The sequence below is a fragment of the Macaca nemestrina genome, chromosome 14, assembly GCF_043159975.1.
Source record: "Macaca nemestrina isolate mMacNem1 chromosome 14, mMacNem.hap1, whole genome shotgun sequence".
Classification (NCBI taxonomy): domain Eukaryota; kingdom Metazoa; phylum Chordata; class Mammalia; order Primates; family Cercopithecidae; genus Macaca; species Macaca nemestrina.
In genome coordinates this window covers 65336926-65352308 of record NC_092138.1, presented here as the reverse complement: position 1 = coordinate 65352308, position 15383 = coordinate 65336926, and the positions used below count along the sequence as shown (strand labels likewise).

The 15383-nt window shown below is 47.7% G+C and overlaps 1 pseudogene; it reads left to right on the top strand.

Moving 5' to 3' along the window:
- The first annotated feature begins 13631 nt into the window (after positions 1-13631).
- LOC105485758 (olfactory receptor 13C7-like) lies at positions 13632-14805 on the top strand (annotated as a pseudogene).
- Positions 14806-15383: the final 578 nt, after the last annotated feature.

Sequence of the window (15383 nt, the reverse complement as noted above, 5' to 3'; positions counted from 1 at the left end):
CCGTATGTGGCAAGAAGCATTGGCTATAGTCATCTTCCTACTCCTTCTAGTTATACTATTTCTGTTCTTCCGATACACAGCCCCCCGAGGCTGTGAATTTCTCTGTCCGTGCTGGGTTTAACAATTCAGCTCAAACCTTGTTAATTGTCTCCAGAATGGGAAATTCTTCTTCCCAGCCCCGTAAAGATTGGAGCCCTCTCCAATGTATGTTACAGAATTTCTCTCTGGGCTTCTCAGATGATTATGGAGTCCGCCTTAAAAAAGGCAAACTCCGGACACTCTGTGAATTAGAATGGCCAAAGTTTGGAACCGGGTGGCCCCCAGAAGGGTCACTAAACCTCACAGCTGTTCAGGTTGTATGGTGGGTTGTTGCTGGAACTCCTGGTCACCCCGATCAGTTTCCCTATGTTGATCAATGGCTGAGCTTGGTCTGGAGCCCTCCCTCTTGGCTCCGCTCATGTGCCATTCATGATCCCACCTCCAAGGTCCTTTTAATCCAGACCACCCTTTTGTCCCGATCCTCAGCTCCCTCAGCTCCTCCTGTATTGCCTCCCTCCGAAGAAGAGGAAAGTTTTTCTCACACAGTTCTGCCACCTTGTAACCCTCCTGCTCCCTCAGAATCTTCCCTAGTCTCCTCAACTACATCCCCTGTGGGCTCTCCGCCTATAGCCTCCCGATTGTGGCAGTGGCAGGAGGAGGTAGCCCCCCTCCTCCCGCTAACAGAGGCACAAATCCCTCCAGGTGATGAGCGCTCAGCCCCATTCTTGGTTTATGTCCCCTTCCCTACTTCTGACCTGTACATCTGGAAGGCTCATAATCCCCCTTCTCTGAAAAGCCCCAGGTTCTGACCTCACTGATGGAGTCCATGCTCTGGACTCACCGGCCCACCTGTGATGATTGTCAGCAACTCCTTTTAACCCTCTTCACCTCTGAAGAGAGGGATCGTATCTGAAGAGAAGCCAGAAAGTATTTCCTTACATCAGCTGGTAGACCGGAGGGGAGAAGCCCAAAACCTCCTTGAGGAGGTTTTTCCCTCCACCTGGCCTAATTGGGATCCTAACTCCTCTGGTGGGAGGAGGGCTTTGGATGATTTTCACCGGTATCTCCTTGCGGGAATCAAGGGAGCTGCTCGAAAACCCATGAATCTGTTTAAGACAACTCAAGTTGTCCAGGGGCCCGATGAGTCGCCTGAAGTGTTTTTAGAACACCTCTAGGCCTATCGAACTTACATCCCTTTTGATCCGGCAGCTCCCAAGAATAGCTGTGCTATTAATTTGGTGTTTGTGGCTCAGGCACCTCCTGATATTAAAAGAAAATTACAAAAGCTGGAGGCATTTGCTGGAATGAACATTAGCCAGCTTTTAGAAGTAGCCCAGAAAGTTTTTGACAATAGAGAGTTTGAAAAGCAAAAACAAGTAGCTCAGGCAGCTGAAAGGGCTGCTGACAAAGCATCCGAAAGACAAGCGAAAATCTTAGTGGCGGCCATCCAGGAAGCCAGAAAGGAAGGGCCCCCATTACAAAGCACTAGCCAGGGGACCCCGGATCCACACCAGAAAGGCCAGAAAAGTGAGCGGGGTTCCCTGCAAAGAAACCAGTGTGCTAATTGTAAGCAGATAGGACACTGGAAGAAGGAATGCCCATTAAAGCCAGAGGAAAAACCAGAAAAAAGAGGTCCTCATCCTCCCCACAGCAGAGGAATCTGATGATTGACAGGGCGGGGGCTCCCTCTCACTTGGACCCTGGGAGCCCACGGTGACCACCACAGTAGAGGGGCATGGCGACATCCAGTAGCCTACTTGTCTAAGAGGCTAGACTCTGTGGCCTCCGGGTAGCCAAGTTGTCTGCGAACCGTAGTGGCAACAGCAAACTTAATCCAAGAGGCTAATAAACTGACTCTAGGCCAGAATTTAACCCTTACAGCTCCTCATGCTGTAGAGACATTGCTACAAAGTGCTTCTGGCAAATGCATGTCAAACGCTCGCATCCTGCAGTATCAGAGTTTACTGTTAGATCAACCTCGTTTAACTCTCTCTCCCACAAGGTGTTTAAATCCAGCTACTTTACTCCCTGATCCAGACTTCACTACACCTGTCCATGACTGCCAGGCACTGCTAGAGACTACGGAAACTGGCCAACCTGATCTCCAAGATGTGCCTTTAAAGGAAATGGACGCCACCGTGTTTCCAGATGGTAGCAGCTTCCTTGAACAAGGAATACGAAAGGCTGGTGCAGCTGTTACAACAGAGACAGAAATACTGTGGACTCAGGCATTGCCGGCAGATACCTCAGCACAAAAGGCTGAATTGGTTGCTGTCACTCAGGCTCTCCAATGGGGTAAGGACAAACGTATTAACATCTACACTGACAGCAGATAGGCTTTTGCTACTGTACATGTACACGGAGCCATCTACCAAGAGCGAGGACTACTCACCTCAGCAGGAAAGAGTATTAAAAACAAAGGAGAAATTCTGGCCCTGCTTGAAGCTGTTTGGCTTCCTCAACAGGTAGCTGTAATTTACTGCAAAGGACATCAAAAAGAAGACATGGCCGTTTCTCGTGCTAACCAAAGAGCAGACTCTGCAGCTCGGGGAGGCAGCTCGGCTTCCAGTCGCGCCTCTGACCCTGCTGCCTGCAGTGTCCTTTCCGCAACCTGACTTACCAGACCACCCAGAATACTCCTCAGAGGAAGAAAAACAAGCTTCAGATCTTCAGGTTAATAAGAATCAGGAAGGCTGGTGAATTCTTCCTGATTCCAGAATCTTCATGCCCCGGGCCCTCGGGGAAACTTCAGTCAGTCGTCTGCATTCTACCACCCATTTAGGAGGAGTAAAACTGTCCCAGCTTCTAAGGAGCTGTTTCAAGATCCCCACCTTCAAGACTTAGCTAACCAAGCAGCTCTCCGGTGCACGGCTTGTGCTCAGGTAAATGCCAAGCAAGGTCCTAAACCCAGCCCAGGTCACCACCTCTGGGGAGGCTTGCCAGGAGAAAGGTGGGACATTGATTTTACAGAGGTAAAAATCACACCAGGCAGGGTATAAATACGTCCTGGTACTAGTAGACACCTTTTCCAGATGGACTGAGGCATTTGCCACCAAAAACGAGACTGCCACCTTGGTAGGTAAACTTTTACTCAATGAAATCATCCCTCAACATGGGCTGCCTGCTGCCCATAGGGTCTGATAATGGACCGGCCTTCACCTCATCCACAGCTCAGTCAGTCAATAAGGCACTAAACGTTCAATGGAAACTCCATTGTGCCTAACGACCCCAGAGCTCTGGGCAGGTAAAACACATGAACCGCACCCTAAAAAGTACTCTTACAAAATTAATCCTAGAAACCGGTGAAAACTGGATTAAGCTCCTTCCTCTAGCCCTTCTGAAAGTAAGATGCACCCCTTACCGGGCTGGGTTTTCACCTTTTGAACCATGTATGGGAGGGCTCCGCCTATCTTGCCTAAGCTAAGGGATACCCATTTAGCAGAAATCTCACAAGCTAATTTATTATAGTACCTGCAGTCTCTCCAACAGGTACAAGACATCATCCAGCCACTGATCCGGGGAGCTCATCCCAACCCAGTTCCTGACCAGATGGGGCCGTGCCACTCTTTCCAGCCAGGTGACCTGGTGTATGTTAAAAACTTCCAGAAAGAAGGACTCACTCCTGCCTGAAAAGGACCTCATACTGTCATCCTTACCACACCAACGGCCCTGAAAGTGGACAGCATTCCGACTTGGATTCATCACTCTCGCATCAAAAAGGTCAACAGAGCCCAGCAAGAAACACGGGTCCCCAGGCCTGGGCCAGGCCCCTTAAAACAGAGCCTACGTCGAGTGAAGCCATCAGATTAATTCTTTTTATTTACCTCTGTTGTTTGTTTCTGCCTATTATGCCCTCTACTCCATCCTACTCTTTCCTCCGCACCTCTTTCATGACAGGACGTGTGTTTGCAAACACTACTTGGAGGGCAGGAACCTCCAAGGAAGTCTCTTTTGCAGTCGATTAATGTGCTTTGTTCCCAGAGCCTTCCTGTGCCCATGAAGAACAATGCAATCTGCCGGTCATGGGAGCGGGGAGTGTCGACCTTGCTGTGGGATTTGGACACTCCGGAAGAAACTCCAAAGGTGCAGAACAAGAACTTCAGAATGTTGACTTTTACCTCCTGGAAATCACCCTGACTCTAGTTGTTGAGATTCTTACCAGTTTTTCTGCCCTGACTGGACATGTGTAATCTTGGCCACCTACTCTGGGGGATCAACCCGATGTTCTACCCTTTCCACAGCTCGTGCTTCCTGACCTAAACTGTGTATTAAGAGAAATTGTAATCCCCTTACTATAACTATCCATAACCCTAATTTAGCTCAATGGTATTACATCATGTCATGGGGATTAAGGCTTTATATCTCAGGATTTGATGTCAGAACTATGTTCACCATCCAGAAGAAAATCCTGGTCTCATGGAGCCCTCCTAAGACAATCGGGCCTTTAACTGATTTAGGTGACCCTATGTTCCAAAAACACCCAGACAGGGTCGATTTAACTGTCCTGCTACCATTCCTGGTTCCCAAACCTCAGCTGCAATGACAGCACCTCCAACCCAGCCTGCTGTCCATTCTGGGCGGGGTACATCACCTCCTCAATCTTACCCAGCCTAAACTAGCCCAAGATTGTTGGTTGTGCCTAAAGGCCAAACCCCCATGTTATGTTGGATTAGGAGTGAAAGCCGCACTTAAAATTGGCTCTCTTTCTTGTCGTACACGCGCCCATGTCCTCACATTAGGAGACGTGTCCGGAAATGCTTCTTGTTTAATTAGCACCAGATATAACTTATCTGCTTCTCCCTTTCAGGCTACCTGTAATCAGTCTCTACTTACTTCCTTAAGTGCCGCAGTCTCCTACCAGGCACCTAACAATACCTGGTTAGCCTGCACTTCAGGTCTCACACGCTGCATCAGTGGGACTGAACCAGAACCTCTCCTGTGTGTGTTGGTTCATGTGCTCCCCCAGGTCAACGTGTATAGTGGGCCAGAAGGACAACTTCTCATCGCTCCCCCTGAATTACATTCCAGGTTTCGCCGAGCCGCCCCACTCCTCGTACCCCTTCTGACCAGCCTTAGCATAGCCGGATCACAGCCGCCCTGGTTCAGGGAGAAACTGGGCTAATGTCCCTGTCTCAACAAGTAGATGCTGATTTAAGCAATCTCTGATCAGCCATAAATATACTACATACCCAAGTAGAGTCTCTAGCTGAAGTAGCTCTTCAAAACCGCCAAGGCTTAGATCTGCTGTTTCTCTCCCAAGGAAGGTTATGTGCCACTCTGGGAGAGAGTTGTTGCTTCTACGCCAATCAGTCTGGGGTCATAAAAAATCCTCTCCAAAAAATTCAAAAAAATCTAGATAGACGCCAACAGGAATGGGAAAATAACACCCCCTGGTACCAAAGCATGTTTAACTGGAATCCGTGGCTAACTACTCTAATCACTGGGTTAGCTGGACCCCTTCCCTTCCTATTGTTAGGCTTAGTCTTTGGGCCTTGTATATTAAATTGGTTTCTTAACTTTATAAAGCAATTCTGTCAAGCTTATGTATCTTAAAACCCAATATAACCCCCTTGTTATAACTGAGGAATCAATGATTTTATTCCCCAAAAACACAAGTGGGGAATGTGGTACCTTACCTTGTTTTAACCTGAACTGACTCTCCTTTAGCTAAGAGAGCCAGACAGACTCCATATTGGCTCCTTCACTCGCAGCTCCCTACCCACTCCCCTTCCTCAAGGACTTGTGCAAGCTGACTCCCAGCACATCCAAGAATGTAATTAACTGATAAGATACTGTGGCAAGCTATATCCGCAGTTCCCAGGAATTCGCCCAGTTAGTAGCGCCCAGAGCCCCTGCATTTGTGTCCGTGTTTGTGTCCGGTTGATAACGCCCAAAGCCCCGCGCCTATCACCTTGTGACAGATTTAAAGCCTCTGCACCTGGAACTGTTTGCTTTCCTGTAACCATTTATCCTTTTAACTTTTTGCCTGCTTTACTTCTGTAAGATTGTTTTAACTAGACTCCCCCGCTCCCCTTTCTAAACCAAAGCATAAAAGAAAATCTAGCCCCTTCCTCAGGGCCGAGAGAATTTTGAGTGCTAGCCATCTCTCAGTCACCAGCTAATAAAGGACTCCTGAGTTTGTCTCAGAGTGTGGCGTTTCTCTGTAACTCACTCGGTTACAACACACTTAGATTCCTTGAAAGGAATAACTGGAACTCCAATCTTAAGAAAAGTCTGGTTAGATCAGTGCTTCCCAGACGTTAGTATGCCTCAGAATCTTCTGGAGGACTTATTAAAACAGACCGAACACACACACACAACACACACACATATACACTCACATGCACATATACACACACATACACATACATACACACACACACACACACACACACACACTGCATTGCCGGGCCCCATCCCAGTAGGTCCAGAGTGGGGCCCAATAATCTGCATAACTAACCAGTTTCCAAGTGATGCTGATGCTGATGCTGATGCTGATGCTGATGCTGCCTGTCTGTGGGTCACGTTTGAGTAGCTCGGGGCCGGATTTCTCACTCACTGTGTGAGGACTCCGGGTTTTGAGATTTGGGGTACTGCTAAAAATGTCTCTTCTTCTTTCTCCTTACTGCCTAGTGAAGTGAAGCCTCAGAGAGATCAGCCGTGGCATATTTGAGTTTTAATTGGTCAAGACAAAGCTTTGTGTGTCAGAAATCTCCGTATTCCGTGTGTGTGAGTGTTGGTATGTAAATGTGAGTCTGCCAAGGATGAGTGGAGCTGACCAAAGGTGTAGTCTGCACCCCAGCAACCCCAGCACATCCTGCAGAGACATCTGTGTTAATTGTGGCTTCCTCAGGTCAAATGTGGACCGCAGAATTCACACAGTCTTTGACCAGGTCCCTGGTCTAGGAGCTTTGACCCTCCTCAAAGACTTAGACATTCTGTTGGGAATCATGGGAAACAGACTGTCCTCAGTGGAGGAGGAAAAGAACCACCCCCATTTTGAGATGAAACCAGCACAGGAATCAGGTACTATAAGATCAGAGAAGCAGAACTTCTCTGAAGAGGGAAGAGGAAAGAGGAGGGAAGGAGCGGTTGTCTCCAGGCAAGGCGAGGAGGCCAAGCTTTGCCTCCTGGCGGGGAGACCGCTCCTGCAGGCAAGGAGTGAGTATAATTCCTGAAGTCCGAATGCTGGGCTGTCCAGACAAGCTGGTTTGTGGCTTCATTTCAGGAAGCCTCACTTACCTGATATCCCCACATTCTCCTTCTGAGAAGTTCTGGACATTGTTTCCATGCTCTGTACCATGAGGCACCCTGGTCACGAGGACCCACCTGACTGAGCCAGGTGGATGCCTGACCCAGGGGTAGTCAACACACAGGTTAGCCAGTGCCACGAGGTGGCCTGTGGACTTACCAAACCCCTCAGAGCTGCCTCTCAGTGAGCGTGAACTCATAACAGGGGGACACAGTCAGCAGTTGGTGTGAGGAGAGAAGGGAAGGAAAGAGAAGGCAGAGTAACATGAGGACAGAAGGCAGTGAGCAGAAGCCTGATCTGTGGTGGCTGAGGCCGCAGCATAAACAGGAAAGGAAGCAAGGCCAAGGTGGCTGAGTCTCCAAAATGGCAAAGCCCCTGAGATGGGGACACAAAGCCTTGCCACAGAGGAGCCAACAGGAGCCACTTGGATCCTGACTGACATTCCAGGGCCCGTTCAACTGTGCCGAGGCCCGACTGTACCGCTGTTCTTCCATGAACCCCACAGTATCCCCCAACTCTTAAGGAAATGTGGGTGGATGGAAGGGAGCTGCCTGGCACATAGAGGGCAGAGGTCAAATATGGTAGACATCATGAATGCTAGGTGCTCTAGCCCAGTGTGGGAGGTCACACAGTTGCTCACAATCCAAGTATCCTTCTACTTCTAGGATCTGTTTTTGCTCACAACACTTCTGACATGGAATGTGTGGGGTTTTCCCCACACCAATTAATTCTCCAACACTCCAGACCCCAGTTGGGTATCCTATCATTTAATTCTGATGCTAACTACCTAGAATTAGCACAGACCCCACAGGTTAAGGGCTCAGTTCCACAAGACTCCCCAACTTCCGATGCCCATCACAAGTCCAGGCCACCCATACTTTTGACCAACCAGCTATGAAGTTAGAGGTGTTCCCACAACCCCTCCCTTGGGTTCAATAATTTACTGAAAAGGCTAAAAAAACTTGGGAAAACACTTTACTTTCATTTACTTGTTTATTATTATATATACTGTTATTATATTACAATTCAGGAACAGCCAAATGGATGAGCTGCAAAGGGCAAGGAGTAGGGGAGGGGCGTGGAGCTTCCAGAGCCTCTCTGGGGTGCCACTCTCCCAGTGTTCACCAACTTGGAAGCTCCCTGTACCCCTTTAGTTTTGGGCTTTTTATAGTAGTTCCATTATGTAGGTACGATTGATTCAATCACTGACCATTGGTGATTGAATGCAATCTCCAGCCCTCTGTCTCCCTCCCTGAAGATTAGGGGTGAGGCTGAATGTTCCATCCCTTTAATCACATGATTGATTCCTCTAGTAACCAACCCCTATCCTGAGCTATCTAGGCACCCACCAAGAGTCACTTCATTTGCATACACTCAAGTATGATTGAAAGCGGCTTATGATGAGTAGTGAAAGATGCTCCCCTCACTCCTAGGAATAAGGAAATTCCAAGGGTTTTAGGAGCTCTGTGCTGGGAACTGAGAATGAAGACCAAATATATATATATATGTTCTATTGTATCACAATATCACACCCTCATACTTACGTCAGAGTTGTTGGGAGCCTTAGATAAGACAAGATTCGGAAAAGAGTTATTAATTAATGGCAACTCTTATTAATATTAATCCCTCACCATTATCTCAAATACAATAAATCCAATTGACTGTAAACTCCTCAACAGAAACTGTTTCTTAGTCATATCTTTATTCCTAGTAACCAGCCTAGAGCTAGGCGTGATAGATGTACAGGAACTGTACAGTGAAATGTCAGAAACAACCCCCTAGTCCCCCGACCCTGGCCCCTACAGGCTCCCCTCCTTACTCCATCACTGACTTTCTCCTAGCTTAAGATTTGGTGTGTAAGGGAGGAAAAATGTCTTTTCCTTCTACCCATCTTATTAGGTTCATTGGCTGGGGACCCTGTAAGAAAAGACAGATGAAGAAGAGAAAAGCAAACAAATGTATTCAATATAAGTTTTTCATGACACAGGAGCCTCCATAAGGAAATGTGGACCTGAAGAAAGTTAAATCTAAGTAATTTTTTTATTAGTGGGTTTGAATGGAAAGTAGTGAAGGATGTTAGGGCAGAAGAATGAGCTAAATGTAGCAAATGGAGGGAAATAGCCAGGCCTGTTGTTCAGATTGCTCTTGGCCTCCCTGTCTTTGGAGATAGGGATGGTTCCTTTGCTCTGGGTAGAGGGAGGGTGCCTCTCACATGAGGGTCTTATGACCTGCATCAGGGGAAGGTCAGAAAATCCTTCCTAGGTTTTATAACTTGCCTCAGGGGAGGAAAACAGGGAAAGGTCAGAGAGACCTCCCTGCACATACTGTTTCCCAAATTCCTTCAGCTTAAAATGTTCAATATGCCGGCCCAGCGCGGTGGCTCATGCCTGTAATCCTAGCACTTTGGGAGGGCAAGGCGGGCGGATCACAAGGTCAGGAGATCAAGACCATCCTAGCTAACATGGTGAAACCCTATCTCTACTAAAAATACAAAAAATGAGCCGGGCAGGGTGGTGAGCGCTTATAGTCCCAGCTATTTGGGAGGCTGAGGCAGGAGAATGGCGTGAACCCCAGAGGCGGAGCTTGTAGTGAGCGGAGATTGTGCCACTGCCCTCCAGCCTGGACGACAGAGTAAGACTCCGTCTCAAAAACAAAAACAAAAACAAAAACAAACAACAACAACAACAACAAACACCAAGGTGCTATATTTTCAGGTAGTATGCCCTGAATCCATCAGGTATCTTGGCCATTGTTGATTCTTCTCCCTCCTGTGTCTCCCACCTGAGATCTCTCTCTAAATCCTACAATTTCTTCCTTTTTCTTTTCTTTCTTCTTTCTTTCTTTTCCTTCCTTCCTTTCTTCTTTTTCCTTTCCTTTCCTTTCCTTCCTTTCTTTTTCTTTCTTTCCTGTCTCTCTCCCTTCCTTCCTTCCTTCCTTCCTTCCTTCCTTCCTTCCTTCCTTCCTTCCTTCCTTCCTTCCTTCCTTCCTTCCCCCCCCCCTCTCTGTCTCTCTCTCTCTCTCTTGACTTGACAGAGTCTCACTCTTTTGCCCAGGCTGGAGGGTAGTGGCGTGATCTTGGCTCACTGCAACCTCTGCCTCCTGGGTTCAAGCAATTCTTCTGCCTCAGCCTCCCAAATAGCTGGGATTACAGGCGCGTGCCACCATGCCCAGCTAATTTTTGTATTTTTAGTAGAGACGGGGTTTCACCATATTGGCCAGGCTGGTCTTGAACTCCTGACCTTGTGATCTGCCTGCCTCGGCCTCCCAAAGTGCTGGGATTATTACCAGCATGAGCCATTGCGCCTGGCCAATTCCTTCCTTCTAAATGTCTCCCAGTGCCACTCTCTTCTTCATTCATGTTATTTTCATCCTGGGCTAGTTCTGTACACTCCTCCAGTACCCAGCCTCCAGGGTGGCTTTGTGGCATTCTTAGTCCCGCCTTAGACTACAGACAGTTCCATTCTTCCTGGTATTCTCTGAAGACAAGCACCCATTTCTGGTCATTGTGTCCTCCCCATCCAACCACTCTTTGGTGCCTGGCACATGTGACATGTTTGTAGCATAGAGAGATTCAGAGTGAGGGGCAAGCCAGTAGCAGTGAGACAGAGAGAGAGGAGAGAGAGCTGTGTTACTGGGTGAAGGGGAGGAGATACCTGAGTGGCTGGGGAATCTATGTGACCCGAAGTTTCTGGGAATATCTGGATCACTGAGGCACAGCTCTTCTTGCCTTCTAGGCTCTTTGAGGGTCAGTGACAGTTACCTTGAACTAACTGCTGTGATCAAAGCCCAGGAGAATGCTGAGTACCTGGCACCAGCAAATGTTTTGAGCTGAGGTTTCCTGATAGAGGAGAATTTTGGGTAGATTTCCACAGTGTTGCCTAATTGGGTCTATCGGGTGAAGTCTAAACTCTGAGCCTCTTGCCAAACTTTAAATTGCTTCTGGGATAGGACCTGGCCCCAAAGCAACTGGTCCTAAATTCCCAAGACAGTCTCTATGGGACTCTCTGGAGAGAGTGTGGTGTACAGAGAAGAGAGGGAGCTGGGCCTGGTGCCTGGGCATGGCTTCCCAGCCCGCCCTGGGGTGCAGCCCCTCCAGGCTGGGGCTCCTGGCTGAGCCTCCAGTTTGAGAGCCAGCCTGTGTCTCCTTGTCTCACTGAGTCCCAAGGTCAGGCAAAGACTTCTGGGGCTGCAGTTGCACCTTAGAGCCCTCTACACCCAGGGCCATTTCGAGACACCAGGACAGGAGACAGCAGTTAAAGAGTACATGCCCAAGTCGAGAGTGTGCACCTGTGCTGCCAGGGCAGCTCTGAGAGACATGGCCTCTTGGCCTGCTTGGTTTTTGGCAGGGTAGCACTCAGAAGGACAGGTGAAACCAGAGCCAGTGACATGTCCTGACCTCGGTAAACTGGCAACCTCCCCACTCCACCGGCCTGCCTTCCTGCAAACAATAGATGCAGCCCAATAGGATCCCAGACTGGACCCTAAACTGGGTAAGTGCTAGGGGACCTCTATGGCCAGTTCTTCACCAGCTGGGGGAAAGAGGCATGTACAAAGAGGTCTGTGCAAGGGGAGGGCTAGGGGTAGAATTGGGTTTGGGGATGAAGCAACTAATTCCAAAGCTCTGAAGGCTGCAAGTGTGTCAAGGAATCAGGCAAGTCTAACAAGAAGAGCCCATAAGGTAGGCTTAGGATTAGTGGAGGAAGGGAAAAGTTAGAAAAAGGCAGATTTCAGGTCCCTGAAGAGCTCTAACCACCTGGGCTTTCTGACAATGACATTACCTTGAGCCCCTTGTTGTCCTAAATGTTTAAGCAGAGGCTGAGAAATCACGTATTGAAGAGAGGATCCTATGGCAGGTGGCTCAGGGGTGGGGACTGGATTGGTTTAATATCTGAAGATTCTGTCAAGCCTCAGATTCTGCACTTCCTGATACCGAATGGAGTTTTTCTCTAAAAATAGTTCCCCGTCCCTTAATTCCTAATATCCTGAGATAATCTTTTTTGGACATTGTATCATTACCATTTAGAACAAAGCACCCCCACTCCCCTTCTTCAGAGGCGTGTGCTGCTCACAAACATCTTCCCTGACCTCAGCTTCTCCACTTTTGAACTGAGAAGGGTTGAAACAGATTAGTGATTCCCAAGACCGGTATACATCAGAAGTACATGGGGGAGCTTTTATTTGAAAAGCAAAGCAATGAACAAAAACAGATTGCTAAGACAATCTGCCAAGGTAGGATCCAGAAATCTGTATTTCTAACCAGCACTTGGGTAGCTATGAGGCAGTTGGCTTTTTGTCATTTTGGGCACCCTGTGTCAGGACCTGATGACATCTGGTGTTCCAGATCTCTTTGGAGATGAAATTGTGGTGATAATCCACAGTGCAGATTTTTGTATTCTAGAAGCTGGAGTAGGTTTGTGTGTGAGCATATCTGCAGATCTTCCAAATGGCATTAATGGGATGGCGTTTCTCATTGAACTTGATGTGGGTGTGATTCAAGGCTTCACCCAACCCAGGCTGGGGGTGTGAATTATGAGTGGGTTCCCACAATCAGGCAAGGCAATATGCCACCAGTCTAGTCCTGGAACAGCAAAGAGGCAGGCAGGTCAGACATGGTTACTGGAGGAAACACATGATTCCTTCTCCCCAAACCAGAATTCTGAAGCCTTTGGAGGGGACTCCATGTTATAGGTTCCAGAAACTCTGTTTTGTCAGATTTTGTAGATCTGGTCAAGATCAGATGAATTGATTTATGCTAACTAAACTCACAAAAGATAGAACTGCAAAAAGATACTGAGTAACAAATAAAACTGTTAAAGAAATAAGAAGTTTTATGTTTTGAAGCCAGCACATTCTCTCCCTGTAAGACTGTCTGTATGAGAAGTTAAATTATAATAGAAACTTGCTGGGTGAGGGGGAGCCAGACACAGAGGAATGGGTCATGTGACCTCAAGGGCCAGGGTCACCAAGCCATGACAGCCTGAGGTCTCCAATTATATGGCAGAGGCAGAGTTGCTCAGAAGCCCCTGATTTCCTACAAAGTGCTACAGACAGCACATGCAGTCGTGTGATATTGCTTTTGGTATATTAATATCATTGTTTAGGCAGAAATGTCCTTCATTTTTTTCATTCAAAGTTTTATTAGATTTCCAAGGTCTATTCTTCCAACGCCTGCTACACAGCCTGGCTTTTAGATAACTTGGTTTTTTACAGTTGAGTCTAACAGGATAAGTTTGTTTATAATTTTAGAGACATCATACTGTAATTCCCATGAATTGACTCAAGCGAGCCGTCAAAAAATAAACATGTATTTTCTGCCTTCATTATTCCTAGGGATGAAAGAGAGAGTTTGAAATGGAAGTATCTAACCAGTCTTCTGTGACAGAATTTGTCTTGCTCGGCCTCTCTGCCCATCCAAAACTAGAGAAAACGTTCTCTGTGCTTATCCTGCTGACGTACCTGGTGATCCTGCTGGGCAACGGGGTCCTCATTCTGGTGACTGTGTCCGACTCCTGCCTGCACACGCCCATGTACTTCTTCATTGGGAACCTCTCCTTCCTGGACATCTGCTACACAACCTCCTCAGTCCCTCTGGTCCTGGACGGTTTCCTCACTCCCAGGAAAACCATCTCCTTCTCAGGCTGTGCAGTGCAGATGTTCCTCTCCTTTGCCATAGGAGCCACAGAGTGTGTTCTCCTGGGCATGATGGCGTTTGATCACTACATGGCCATCTGCAACCCCCTTAGGTACCCAGTAGTCATGAGCAAGGCTGCCTATGTGCCCATGGCTGCCAGCTCCTGGGTGGCTGGTGGAGCCAACTCCTTGGTGCAGATCTCTCTTGCAGTACAGTTACCCTTCTGTGGGGACAATGTCATCAACCATTTCATCTGTGAGATCCTGGCAGTTTTAAAGTTGGCTTGTGCTGACATCTCCATCAATGTGATCAGCATGGGGGTGGCCAACGTGATCTTCCTGGGGGTCCCAGTCCTGTTCATCTTTGTCTCCTACATCTTCATACTCACCACTATTTTAAAGATTCCCTCAGCTGAGGGGAGGAAAAAGGCTTTCTCCACCTGCTCTGCCCACGTTACTGTGGTGATTATCTTCTATGGAACCATCCTCTCAGTGTATGGGAAGCCCAAATCCAAGGATTCCCTAGGGGCAGACAAACAGACCTTTCAGACAAACTCATCTCCCTCTTCTATGGACTTTTGACTCCCATGCTGAACCCCATCATTTACAGTCTGAGGAACAAGGATGTTAAGACTGCTGTGAGAAGCCTGGTGGCTCAGAAATGCTTGACTCAGTGATGAGTTATATCCCATGATCCATGCACTCTGATGGCTCTCACTTGAGAATCTCAATTCCAAGCAAAGCTAGGTGAGGGGCAAGCTCAGTTTAGAGCCATGCTACTCACAATGTGGTCCATGGATCAGCAGTATCAGCATCACCTGGAAGCTTATGAGATGTACAGAGTCTTGGGACCCATTGCAGAACTCCTGAATTGAAATTTGCATTTTAACAAGTTCCCCCAGGTGATTTGTACGGATGTTAAACTTTGAGAAGTATCGGTTAAGGGTCTGTAGTGGATGCTGTGGTGTGCTGCCCGGATTCCTGTTCACTCCACCTAGCACTGAAGCACTCATGAGCCCTGTGAGTACTGATGGTCAACAGCATTCAATGGAGTCTCTCTGCAGGGTTGCCTTTGACTAAAGAGTACTACCTCACCCAAAGTCACATGCCCTTCTCAAGGTCAACTCATACACAATGATATCAATGTCAGTATAAAGACCCAGTCCTCCTTGCCTCAATGGGGTTATCTCTAAAGGGTCATCCCAGCTGGAGAGCTTTCCCATGGTAGTTCCAGCTCTCCCTCTGCCTATCCCTGCTTCTTCTATCTGCTCACATCCTGTACAGGTGTCGATCTTTTAAAATTTTTATTTATTTTAATTTTTATGAGTACATGGTAGGTGTAGATATTTATGGGGTACATGTGATATTTTGATACAGGTATACAATGCGTAATAATCACATCAGGGTAAATGGGGCACCCATCACCTCAAGCATTTATCTTTTCTTTGTGTTACAAACAATC